At 49.8% G+C, this 13,747-nt stretch overlaps 1 pseudogene; it reads right to left on the bottom strand.

Moving 5' to 3' along the window:
- Positions 1-4,292: 4,292 nt before the first annotated feature.
- LOC107124098 overlaps positions 4,293-13,747 on the bottom strand; it is a 21,258-nt pseudogene continuing 11,803 nt past the window's right edge.

The raw sequence follows: 13,747 nt of genomic DNA on the forward strand, positions 1-13,747 counted from the left end.
TCACTCGATATCCACAACTCTTTGTTTGATTAGCCCTTTGGCTTGTTCAAATCCATAGGAGGATTCCTATGAAGAAAGGTTAAAGCGCTTGGGGCTCTTTAGCTTCGAGAAGCGATGGCTGAGGGGTGACATGATTGAGGTTTACAAGACTATACATGGGACAGAGCAGGTAGAGATACAAGAACTCGTGGGCACTCCACGAAACTGCTGAGCGGTCGGGTTAGAACGGATAAAAGGAAGTCCTTCTTCACCCAAAGAGTGATTCACACATGGAATTCACTGCCACAGGAGGTGGTGGAGGCTACAAGCATGGAGGGCTTCAAAAGGGAATTAGATAAGCATATGGAGCAGAGGTCCATCAGTGGCTATTAGCCACAAGGTATAGATAGGGACTCTGGGGCAAGGGATGCTCTGTCTTCTTGGTGCTTGGGGGGGGCAACATTGGGAGGGCTTCTAGTGTCCTGGCCCCACTGGTGGACCTCCTGATGGCACTGGTATTTCTGGCCGCTGTGTGACACAGAGTGTTGGACTGGATGGGCCATTGGCCTGATCCAACATTGGCTTCTCTTATATTCTTAGGAACTCTCGATCTGGGGCAAGTGATGCCCTGTCTTCTTGGTGCTTGGGGGGGGGGTCAACAGTGGGAGGGCTTCTAGTGCCTTGGCCCCACTGATGGCACCTGGTATTTTTGGCCACTGTGTGACACAGAGTGTTGGACTGGATGGGCATATTGGCCTGATCTAACATTGGCTTCTCTTATGCTCTTATGGTAAGAGTAGCTGAGGTGAGAAGCCAAGTCTGCGGATATGATAGTGAACTGCCTTGATCCAACTGAATTGGAAATCATCCTGGGATATCAGGGGAAGCAAGCCTTGTGGATCGAAATGACCTTTCAGCCACATATAGACGGGTAGAATACATACCCTAGCTTCAGTTCTAAGGGGGTCCACGTGGTTCAGGGCTCATTCGGGCCAGAGGCCGAGAGTCTTTATTGGTTATCATTTTCCCCTCCTCAGTTTCGATTTGCACGTCACACTTTCACAGGTGCAGAGAGAGGAGGGTGTGGGGGTGTGCCACCTGCTGTTGGGGGTGCCTCCCTCCAAAACCTCCACCCAGGAACTCTGTTCCCCCTCAAGGGTGGAGATTTCTAACCCTGCTCTTTGTTCAGGGAGAGAGAAAGGGACTGGCCCAAGGTCGCCCAGTAAACTTCACAGCCAGGCAGCATTAGAACCCAGGCCTCCCGGCTCCTTGTGTAACCACGATGCCACACTGCCCTCTGGCAGAAGCAGAATGTTTTAACACAGGCAGGATTACACTGGCTTGTGGCAATGTATAACCCAGATGTAGAATTTATGTTCATTTTCCCTCCACATTTTAATTTTTATTAAAATGCTTTGAAGAAGAAGAAGAAGAGTTGGTTTTTATACCCCGCTCTTCACTACCCGAAGGAGTCCCAGAGTGGCTTACAATCCCTTTCCTCTCCCCACAACAGACACCCTGTAAGGTAGGTAGGGCTGAGTGAACTGCCCTTGAGGAGAACAGCTCTGAGAGAACTGTGACTGACCCAAGGTCACCCAGCTGGCCTCATGTGGAGGAGTGGGGAATCAAACCCGGGTCTCCAGATTAGAGCCCACAGCTCTTAATCACTAAAGCAGGGGTGGTCAAACTGTGGCTCACGAACCACACATATTCTGCAGCTCCCGGCAGGGCGGTTGGGGAAGTGAAGGGGAGGCATGCCTCCCCGATCGGTCTTGCCTTCCCCAGCCAGTGTTCCCCTCCCTGGGTAGGATTGAGGTGTGTGTGTGTGGGAGGGAGCAGAGAAAGAAAGCTTTAAATGTGTTCTCAAAGCCAAGCCGGCAGGTGTGTGTGTGGGGGGGTTGGAGAATACATTTAAAGTTATAGTAGCTTTCTTTATTCCTCCCTCCGTCCCATTTTATTTGCGCTCTCTCTCTTCCTGTTCCCCTCTCCCCCATCTGCTTTCTTTCCACCTTTCGTTCTATCTCTCTTTCTCTTTTTCTTCGTTCCTCTCCTCCCTCATCTATTCTCTCTCTCTCTCCTTCTTCCTTCCTTCCCTCCCTCCCCATCTATTTGCTTTGTCTCTCTCTTCCCCCTCCCCCCTCTATTTTCTTTCTTTCCACCTTTCTCTTTTTCTTTCTCCTTCCTTTCTCCCCTCCTTCATCTATTTGCTTTGTCTCTCTCTTTCCCGCTTCTTTCCTTCCCCAATCTATTTGCTTTGTCTCTCTTCCCCCTCCCCTCTCCCCCATCTATTTGCTTTCTTTCCACCTTTCTTTCTTTTTCTTTCTCCTTCCTTTCTCTTTTCCTTCCTCCCCTCCCTCATCTATTTGCTTTCTCTCTCTTTCCCGCTTCCTTCCTTCCCCCATCTATTTGCTTTCTTTTTCTCTCTCTCTCTCTTTCCATCTCTTTCATTTTTTCTTTCCACCACTCTTTCTCTCTTCCTTTGACAAATAAATGCCATTAGCAAACAAATAAATATAATTGGACAAATAAATATCATTATCTATATCTGTTTTTACCCCTTTTGTTTTTATTTTTGGCAGTCTCCTTTAATGTTAATAAAAAGCAAATGTACATATTTTTCAATAAAAGCGTTTGTAATATTTGTTCATATCTTGTGGCTCTCCAAACATCTGATGCTTATTCTATGTGGCTCTTATGTTAAGCAAGTTTGTCCACCCCTCCACTACTGCATGCTGGCTCTAAGCCGAGCCCTGCTGCATCAGACCAATGGTCCGTCTAAGCCACTATGGCCAACCAGTTGCCCTGGAGAGCCAACATGAGAAGACCACTGCTAGGAAGGGTCCAGTGAGGCTCCATCTAGTCCAGCATCCTGTCTCATGCAGTGGCCAACCAGTTCTTCCAGAGGACCAACAAACAGGGCATAGAGGCCCAGGCCTTACCCTGATGTAGCCTTCGCACACTGGGATTCAGAAGCTGACCACTTTTGAACATGGAGGTTCACTACAAGAACATAAGAAGAGCCCTCCTGGATCAGACCAGTACTCCATCTAGTCCAGCATCCTGTCTCACACAGTGACCAACCAGTTCCTCTGGAGGGCCAACAACAGGGCAGAGAGGCTGAGGCCTTCATAAGAACCTCAGAAGAGCCCTGCTGGATCAGACCAGGGAGGGCCCATCTAGTCCAGCCTCCTGTCTCACAAAGTGGCCAGCCAGTTCCTCTGGAGGGCCAACAACAGGGCAGAGAGGCCGAGGCCTTCATAAGAATATCAGAAGAGCCCTGCTGGATCAGACCAGTGAGGGCCCATCTAGTCCAGCCTCCTGTCTCACACAATGGCCAACCAGTTCCTCTGGAGGGCCAGCAACAGGGCATAGAGGCCGAGGCCTAGAGATTCAGAGAGTCTGTGATTCAGAGATTCACTGCCTCTGGAATATGGTAGCCACTGACAGACCTCTCATGAATCTGTCAAATCCCTCTTTCTAGCCACTTGAAAATATTTCCTGTCCCCACCCCCCAAAGACCTTGAGGTGGTCAACGTATCCCCAAAGTATAAGTACAGTAAAACCCATAAACTTTTATACAAAGAATAGAAATCAAAAAGTCGAAAGCAGTATAAACATTTCCAACAACAAAAGAGACACTCACATAACATTGACCTGTTTACTTCACTTATCACCCACCTTTTTCACCGAGATTCAAGCCAGGTTACAGAGTATTAAAAATTGCAATAAACAGTTTGTACAATACGCATTATTAATAATGCAACAAAACAGGATTGTACAAAATAATCGACGCAGGGTCACAGTTTCATGTTTGCAACAAAGATCGCAATGAAAAGGATTTGAATTTTCCACAGACAATGACCGTGCTCCCATTCTCTTTCTGAAAATGCCCTCTTAACCATTTCTGCATTACACAGAGGTGTCAGAATAGGCATATACAGGCCGCAGCCAGTCTTCCCCATTTGCAGACTGACGCCTTCAGGAGTCTCTGCTCAGATAAGCCAAGTTGTTGTGGTCAAGTGTCCTGGGAGAGGGACATGAAGGCCCTTGAAGGTGACAACCTAGAACCTTTCACTGAAGTAACTGACTGGTAACCGATAAGAGTGATGGCACAATGGGTATGATCTGCGTGTTCCATCTTGTGCCCAACAATGAGTAAGCCATAGCAGTTGATACCAACCGGAGTTTCCAAGCTGACCTCTATGGCAGCATCAAGGGGTCTGGGATGCATTTATATGGCTTCTCCTGTGTGACGTTTCTGATGAACACGAAGGTATGAACTCTGACTAAAACATTTCCCACACTCTGGGCATTTATATGGTTTGTCCCGTGTGAATTTTCTGATGACGACGAAGATGTCCACTCTGACTGAAGCTTTTCCCACACTCCAGGCATTTATATGGTTTGTCCCCTGTGTGAATTTTCTGATGACAATGAAGATGTCCACTCTGACTGAAGCTTTTCCCACACTCCAAACATTTATATGGTTTCTCACCTGTGTGAATTCTCTGATGGGTAATAAGACTGGATCTGTCAGCGAAGCTTTTCCCACACTCCAAACATTTATATGGTTTCTCCCCCGTGTGAATTCTCTGATGGGAAGTAAGACTGGATCTGTCAGTGACGCTTTTCCCACACTCCAAACATTTATATGGTTTCTCCCCCGTGTGAATTCTCTGATGGGAAGTAAGACTGGATCTGTCAGTGACGCTTTTCCCACACTCCAAACATTTATATGGTTTCTCCCCCGTGTGAATTCTCTGATGGGAAGTAAGACTGGATCTGTCAGTGACGCTTTTCCCACACTCCAAACATTTATATGGTTTCTCCCCCGTGTGAATTCTCTGATGGGAAGTAAGACTGGATCTGTCAGTGACGCTTTTCCCACACTCCAAACATTTATATGGTTTCTCCCCCGTGTGAATTCTCTGATGGGAAGTAAGACTGGATCTGTCAGTGACGCTTTTCCCACACTCCAAACATTTATATGGTTTCTCCCCCGTGTGAGTTCTTTGATGGGCAGTAAGATTGTAACTCTGACTGAAGCTTTTCCCACAATCCAGGCATTTATATTTCTTCTCCCCTGTGTGAATTCTTAGATGGGAATTAAGAGCGGAATTGTCAGTGAACCTTTTCCCACACTCCAGGCATTTGTATGGTTTTTCCCCTGTGTGAATTCTTTGATGGGAAGTAAGATTGCAACTGTGACTGAAGCTTTTCCCACACTCCAAACATTTATATGGTTTCTCCCCCGTGTGAATTCTCTGATGGGAAGTAAGACTGGATCTGTCAGTGACGCTTTTCCCACACTCCAAACATTTATATGGTTTCTCCCCCGTGTGAATTCTCTGATGGGAAGTAAGACTGCAACTGTGACCAAAGTTTTTCCCACACTCCATACATTTGTATGGTTTCTCCTTTGTGTGAACTCGTTGATGGGAAGTAAGATGATCTCTCAGCTTGAAGCTTTCCCCAAATTCCAGACATTTATATATTTCCTTTCTGTTACACATCTTTTGTTGACTATTAAGAACTGACATATCAATGAAATGTTCCCTGCTTGCAGTGCACTCATCCCTGTTGACTCCTTGACATATTTTTTGTTGTAGAGAATCACTTTTCTGTAAAAGAAAAGAATTATTCTTCCCTTTAGGTCGGTGTTTTCTCTCCTCCTTCCTTGGTGCATCCAAATATCCAAACCTCTCTTTCACATCCGAATATGTATCCTCTCTTCCCATCAATCGGTCGTCTTCTGCTTCATTCGCTGACTGCGTAACCTGCTGAAAGAAAGGGATACCTGGTGTGATGATATGACACTTTGCACAAATACCTAATTTTGAGTCCAGTAGCACCTAAAGACTAACAACGATTTTCAGGTAAAAACCTTCGGAGTCATGGCTCCCCTCGTCATATTTGATTCAGAATGGAGGCCTCTTAGTCTTTATATCCCAGTCAGAGGGTGGGAGTGGTGTTTGAATGATATCTCTTAACATAAACCACCTGCTTTGCTTTGCAGGCACGGAGAGACAGCATCAAGTCAGGGAATCACTTGTTAAAGGTATCGCAGGCGAAATGGGCCTGGCCCGAAAAACTCTGCCTTCCAGAGTAGACAAAAAAATGCTGAGCCAGACTTGGCCTAAGGGCCATGAGAGGAGGCAGAAGGAAACTACCTCGTCCCAGGTTGATGATCTACAGGCACCATCTCAGCATCCACAATTCATCCAAGCTCTTTTCAGGGCAAACTGTGAGGATAAACAAGATAAACAGACATTCACCAGCCTTTGGAAGGAAGGCGGAGGCAACACACCGTCCCAAGACAGAGATCTTCAGCCCCTACCTGCCAATCCCTCCTTTTCATCAGAGCCCGGGAGAAACAGCCCTTCCTCGTCTTCCAGCCGGGATATGAGGTCCGGTTTGGTCATCAGAGGTCCTGTTCATCAGGGGAGAAACCCCACAAAATTAGACCTCTTCTGTGTGCCCAGAAATCCAACAATTCCAAGCCAGTTGTTGTTGTTCAGTCGCATAGTCGAGTCCGACTCTTCGCAACCCCATGGACCAGGTCACGCCAGGCCCTCCTGTCTTCTGCTGTCCTCTGAAGTTCACTCAATTTCATGTCCGTTGCCTCTATGACACTGTCTAACCATCTCATCCTCTGCCGTCCCCGTCTTCTTTGACCTTCGATCTTTCCTAGCATCAGGGTCTTCTCCAAGCCAGTAGAAAGCGGCAAGACTCCAGTGGCACCGTAAAGACTAACAAAATCTGTGACAGGGGATGAGCTTTCGTGAGTCATTTGCTCACTTCCTCTTCTGCTCACAGTGCCTCACGAAATCTCATCCCCTGACACCCCCCCCACACAAAAATTTTGTTAGTCTTTAAAGCGCTACGGGACTCTTGCTCTTTTCTGCTGCTACAGAAAAACTAACATGGCTACCCATCTTGATCTAATTCCAAGCCAGATTGACTCTCCGTCCAGAAACACACAACAGGCAAACAACAGGGGCGGGACGGAGGACAGTATATGGGGTCAAGACTCGTCCCTCTTCTGTTATCCTGAGACTCTGTAGGAGCACAGATATGGGACCGTGCACACCCACGTGCACCCAACTCTGGGCCTCCTGGGACCTCAACCTCTGTATGCACAGATACCAGATGGGGGCAGCATTTCCCCACAAAGGAGTGAGACCATTCTCACTATAGTCTCACACAAAACAGGGAGACCAGAATACTGAGACCAAAACAGTGAGACGATTCTCATTGATTCTTATCGAGCATAAAGCAATAGACTTAAGAGCAAAACATTTAGGCTGCGGTCACACACACACTGGGTTCCAACTGGATTTTTACTGTGTGAACTGGCAAAATCCATAGAATCACAGAATGTTAGAGTTGGAAGGGACCTTGCAGGTCATCTAGTCCAACCCGCTGCACTCTGCAGGAGCATAGCCCTACATACCTACAACATACCCGAAAGACGGTCATCCAGTCTCCACTTGAAAACGTCCAGCAAAGGAGCATCCACCACCTCCCAAGGTAGACTGTTCCACTGCTCAACCACTCTTACAGTTAGGAAGTTTCACCTGATATTTAGCCGCTAACGACTCCCTTGTAATTCCCACCCATTAGATCTAGACTTGCAATCCGGAGCAAGAGAGAATAGATCTGCTCCATCTTCTACATGACAGCCCTTCAGATACTTGAAGACTGCAGTCATGTTCCCTCTAAGCCTTCTCTTTCCCAGGCTAAACAGACCCGACTCTTTCAGCCTTTCCTCGAAAGACTTGGATTCCAACCCTCTCACCATCCTGGTTGCCCTCCTCTGGACACGCTCGAGCTTGTCAACATCCTTCCTAAAATGTGGTGCCCAAAACTGGACACAGGACTCCAGGTGAGGCCTGACCACAGCAGAATAGAGCGGAGCTACCACCTCCCGTGATCTGGACACAATGCTTCTGTTAATGCATCCTAAGATTGTACTGACTTTCTTCACAGCCACATCGCACTGCAGGCTCATGTTTAGCTTGTGATCAACCAGAACACCTAGATCCCTTTCACATGTGCTGCTGTCAAGCCAAGTCCCTCCCATTCTATATCTGTGCCTTTGATTTTTTTGTACCTAACTGTAGGACTTTGCACTCATCTCTATTGAAATTCATTTTATTTGTCCAGTTGGAAAGTGCACTGAAGATGGACTGAAAGTGGATTATTGAGCGTGTGTGACCGCAGCCCTTAAGTATCTATTTGGGTAATCCCAAATTCAACAATTACTGGTATATTTGACGATTAAGATGCCCAATTATGTCTCAGTCATGGACGAGGAAATTGGATTTATACCCCACCCTTCACTACCTGACGGAGTCTCAGAGTGGCTTACAATCCCTTTCCCTTCCCCTCCCCACAACAGACGCCCTGTGAGGTAGGTGGGGCTGAGAGAGCTCTGAGAGAACTGCCCTTGAGAGAACAGCTCTGAAAGAACTTATGACCGACCCAAGGTAACACCAGCAGCTGCATGTGGAGGAGGGATCCAAACCCGGTTCTCCCAGATCAGAGTCCACGCTTTTAACCACCACACCAAACTGTTGTGGGACTGTGTGCAGTCCCTGAAGAACATGAGAGAAGGAAGGCTGGATGAGAGAGGGAAAGGAGGAGGCGGCCCGGGGGATCCAAGGAGGGGGAGAGATATGTTGGAAACCATGGGCAAAAGGGGGACAGACAGGAGCCAGGGAACCCGGGGATCTGGAGAGGGACGCTGGGAGGCCACCCAGCAGCGTCAGAGCAACGGGGAGAAATACCACAGTGATTGTGAGGCATGGGGAGAGAAAGAGGGAGAAAGTAGGACGTAGCTGCCAATTGAAGAGCACGTCTGTCTCCTTTAGGTCCTCCCTCACCACCCGTGGGGGACTCCTGGAGATTTGGGGGTGGAGCCTGGGGAGGACAGGGACCCCAGTGGGGTAAAACGCATAGAGCCCAACCTCCAAACCATCCTTTTGGTGTCGTGGCGAAGTGCGCGGACTCTAATCTGGGAGAACCGGGTTCGATTCCCCGCTCCTCTGCATGCAGCTGCTGGCGTGACCTTAGGACAGTCATATGCTCTTTCAGAGCTGTCCTTGAAAAGGAGCAGATTCTGTCAGAGCTCTCTCAGCCCCCCCTGCCTCACAGGGTGTCTGTTGTGGGGAGGGGAAAGGAAAGGAGTTTGTAAGCCGCTCCGAGACACCTTTGGGTAGTGAAGGGCGGGGGATCAATCCAATCTCTTCTTCTTCTTCTTCTACCTCACAGGGTGTCTGTTGTGGGGAGGGGAAAGGAAAGGAGTTTGTAAGCCGCTCCGAGACACCTTTGGGTAGTGAAGGGCGGGGGATCAATCCAATCTCTTCTTCTTCTTCTTCTACCTCACAGGGTGTCTGTTGTGGGGAGGGGAAAGGAAAGGAGTTTGTAAGCCGCTCCGAGACACCTTTGGGTAGTGAAGGGCGGGGGATCAATCCAATCTCTTCTTCTTCTTCTTCTACCTCACAGGGTGTCTGTTGTGGGGAGGGGAAAGGAAAGGAGTTTGTAAGCCGCTCCGAGACACCTTTGGGTAGTGAAGGGCGGGGGATCAATCCAATCTCTTCTTCTTCTTCTTCTACCTCACAGGGTGTCTGTTGTGGGGAGGGGAAAGGAAAGGAGTTTGTAAGCCGCTCCGAGACACCTTTGGGTAGTGAAGGGCGGGGGATCAATCCAATCTCTTCTTCTTCTTCTTCTACCTCACAGGGTGTCTGTTGTGGGGAGGGGAAAGGAAAGGAGTTTGTAAGCCGCTCTGGGACTCTGAGTGAAGGGTGGGCTGTAAATCCAATCTCTTCCTCTTCTTCTTTTTCACCAGGGGTGCTCATCTCTGTAGTCTGGAGGTGAGCTGTCATTCCGGGGGATCCCACCAGGGGACCGGCATCCCTGGTCTCCTTACGGGCACTGATAGGATGGTTGGAAGAACCTGACCGGAAATGTATGGCTGAGTCCTTATAGACCTTATAGACTTCATCCCCCCTGTCTCTTGGGGAGTGAGGCGTCCTGTGACAGTGGAATCAAATCAGACTTTCTTATTTGCTACTTCCAGGATTCAAGAGCTTGCTTGCTGGGTGGGCAATTCATAATTTAATAAAATGATAAATAATAATAACAACAATAACAATAATGACCTTTTTCCTTTGCCCGTACCTATTTGGAACAATGTAAACTGTAATCTGAGAGTCACTCAAAAACAACCATTTAGTACTTGCTTACAGATCTGTTAAGGAGCCTTGAAGACGAGTTTGTCCCTTTATAACTAACTCAGGAAGCAGACCAGGCTGTTCGCTTGAATGTGTTTGGACATTTAGCAGAAGAAAATCCCTTTTTCGTCTTCAGCAGTATTTGTCCTTTGTTGTCACGAAAAAAGTGACTATTCCTTGTGGCTGCAATCTGAAAGGATCTTAGCAAGTCGGGATCGTTTGCGTTCAGAAGGAGCTTTCTTGCAAGGGGGTCTCCAGAAAGCTCATTTTGCATTTTAAAGGATTTGGGAAAGTATTTCTCCCTAGTCGGATCACGTATGTTTCTTCCTCTACGGCTTTTTGGCACCTCTTCTCTGGGAATGAAAGCAAGGTGGGGGGGGAGGCTTTAAACTAACCCTTTATCTATCTTGCGGGACAGACTGAGGCCCTAGACAACTAGAGGGGTGTGGGCATAACACTGGCAGTTCTGTGCCTGTTCCCTGCCAAGCTGAGACGGAAAGGCCAGCTGAGAACTCAAAGGACAAGAAAAGGCGGCAGAGTTCCTTCCACAGCCACTTCTCAGCCCGGGGAAGGCCGAGACCAGACTGCCCACCCCTTATCTATCAGTCTTTCCTCAGCCCTCCTTTCTCCCTTTACCCCTTCTGTGACAGTCTTCCCCCCCTCTCTCCCACCACCCCTTGTCTGACAATCATCTCTCTATCCCCTTTCTCTTCCTACCCCTTCTCAAACAATCTTCTTCTTCTATTCCCCCCATTCTATTCCCCCCTTCCCTCCATTCTCAGGCAATCTCTTCCACCATCCCCCCCTCTTTTTTTTCTCCCCATTGTGGGAACTGCAGCAGCTGTCCTTTTAGACCACCCCCCCATCTCCAGACAAAGCCTCCCCTTGGCACCTCTTCTGACGCCCTCTCACTTGGCTCAGGCCCAGGACTGCCAGGCAGGGGCTCCCCCTCTCGGCAAGGAGAGCACAGGACCCTCCCCACAACAGAGGGAGGATGGCGGAGGGAGGCAGAGACCAGCCACTGGGACCAGGACAGACAGCCTGACACCAGGTCCCTCCTCCTTCAGGGCTCCCTTGTTGTCAACTCCAAACTGCAAGAGGGAAAGAAGGCTCCTCCTCACCCAGAGAGGCCACGTTCCCATAATTCTCCAGCATGACTTCCTTGTAGAGCGTTCTCTGGGCCGGGCGCAGCAGGGCCCACTCCCCCCGGGTGAAGTCCACGGCCACCTCCTCGAAGGACACCCCGGCCTGCAAGGAGGAGGAAGAAATTTCTCTACATCACACTGGAAATCTGGTCCATGGGGGGGGAAGCCAGAAACAGAGAGAGTCAATTCATACTAGAAGAACAGCACAAAGATGTGGCGAGAAGATCCCCATGGGGACATCTCCCCCCCCCCCAGCCCTCCTTGGGGGTATCCTGGAACAAGAGTGGCCCTTCTCAGCCGCAGTGGGCTAATAGCATTTGGGGAAGACCAAATATTTTCTGTGGGAAAATGTTTCAGAGGCATTTTGATTTGGCCCAAACCAAAGTAATAATCTATATATCTAATAGTCAAGTTGCCCCCGGAGTGTGGATCGCTAAATCCGCGCTCCGGGGGCACTTGGGAGGGAGGGGGAGGTTTGTGCATTCTTGGGGCAGTCCCCAGGGGTGCACAAAAATCTAAAAACTAAAAAAAAATATCGGGGAGATGTTTAGATCCCCCAGAAAGTGAAAGAGCGGCGTTCGTGCGCATGCGCACGATGCCGCCGCCTCCGCCACAGACCTGGCCGGGGGGGGGACGACCAGCCTCGCCGCTGCCCCTGGCGCCTCCGCCTCGGAGCCGATCGAGGGAGGGGGCAAGACTGGCCTTGCCGCTGCTGCCGCCTCAGGGAGATCAAGCGGAGGGGGGGATGCAGGCGGGCAGGCGGCCTCGCCACCACCGGGGGGGCAGGGGAAGGTCTGGCTTCGCTGCTGCCGCCGCCTCCGCCACGAAGCCGGACAGCGGGGGGGGGAGACTGGCCTCGCCGCTGCCCCCAGCGCCTCCGCCTCGGGGAGATCGAGCTCTCCTCCCCCCCCCGCGAATATCGCGGGTCCCCCTCTTGTGTTCTATATTGTCCTGCTTCTCTGCAGAACTATCAAAGACGGGGACGGACGGACTATTTTTCTGCCTTCCCAGCGGGGTACACCAGAATCAGTGGGAAGGAGCCCGTTCCTCTGAGCAGGACAACAGAGAAGAGAGCGCCCCTTACTGTCTGCCGCACATCTCCCCCCAATACCTGAGCTGGCTGCATGGCGGCTCTTTTCCCTCCAGCGCACGGAGGAGACGGTCTCCGGGGGGGGGGGTCCTTCCGCTCCTGCCTGGGAGGGAGAGAAAGAAAGAGGGAGACTGGGAAACCCTTTTTGCCCCACGCACATTTTCTGGATTCGGAGCACAATCCAAGATAACTGGATTTGATTTATCAAGGCTCTCGGGTGTTTGGCCCGACATCTCCCCCAATCAACAAGTCATTCTATGAGATGGGTGGTCTCACCTTCCTTATTCATCCATCCATCCCCCACCTCCCCTGGAAACGCTCCCTCACAAACTCCGCACACCCCTTCCGGGGAGAGGAGTCCCTTTCCCTGCCTGAAGCCGCACCCCTCCCCCCCAAGGTAGCGAAGACCCTCCTGCCCGCCGCCCCCCCACACCCCTTTTAGCACAATGTATCCTGGGAATGAGGCGGGAGAGTCCAGAGGGGAGGGGACGGAGTGCCTGACTCCAGGCCGCAGGTGAGAGACGCCAGCTCGGAACTGAATTCTCCCTGCACACAGAAAGCTAGCTCTGCAGGGGGAAAGGCCAGCTCGGAATTGAATTCTCCCTGCACACAGAAAACTACCTCTGCAGGGGGAAAGGCCAGCTCGGAATTGAATTCTCCCTGCACACAGGGAAAAAGGTTTTGCACTCTCTGCCTGAGCTGGCTTTGATGCTCTTCTGTAGTGGGAAGATTTTAGCAGAGGGAAGCCCCCCCAAAAAACGTGTTCCTCCACCTGCAGTCTCAAGGGAAGCTGCGTTGAATCCATGCGTGGGGGGAAAAACCAGAGAAAAAAGCACAGGACAATCCTGTCCACTCCATTAGCTCATTCTCTGCCACAGGGGTGTTAGAAACGAACGAGGCATAGTCAAGATGAAGGTTAAAAAACAACAACAATAAAACAACCAATGCACTAAAATACATTACAATATACATAAACAAGGACCCGGCATCGTAAAATCTAACAAGAACAGTGCAGATGACAGGCGTTTCTTATAAGATAGTTACAAGCCCTTTTATAAGATAGTAGCACAGTTACATTTTCCCAACCCTACCCATGGGCCATGACTGGTTTGTAACTTCCTTTCCTTTCACCCATACTCTTAGATTACAATTAGAGTTACAATCTAAAGGCCACGCCTACAGTTCCACCCCCCACATACATATAACTCTCACCCGGTCGGGTCAATGCATGATCACTGACAGACAGACTACACTGGGGATGGAATGACAGACCCCTCCCCTCCCACCCCCACCCCCAC

The sequence above is a fragment of the Gekko japonicus genome, unplaced genomic scaffold (assembly GCF_001447785.1).
Source record: "Gekko japonicus isolate JY-2015 unplaced genomic scaffold, Gekko_japonicus_V1.1 scaffold3837, whole genome shotgun sequence".
Classification (NCBI taxonomy): Eukaryota; Metazoa; Chordata; class Lepidosauria; order Squamata; family Gekkonidae; genus Gekko; species Gekko japonicus.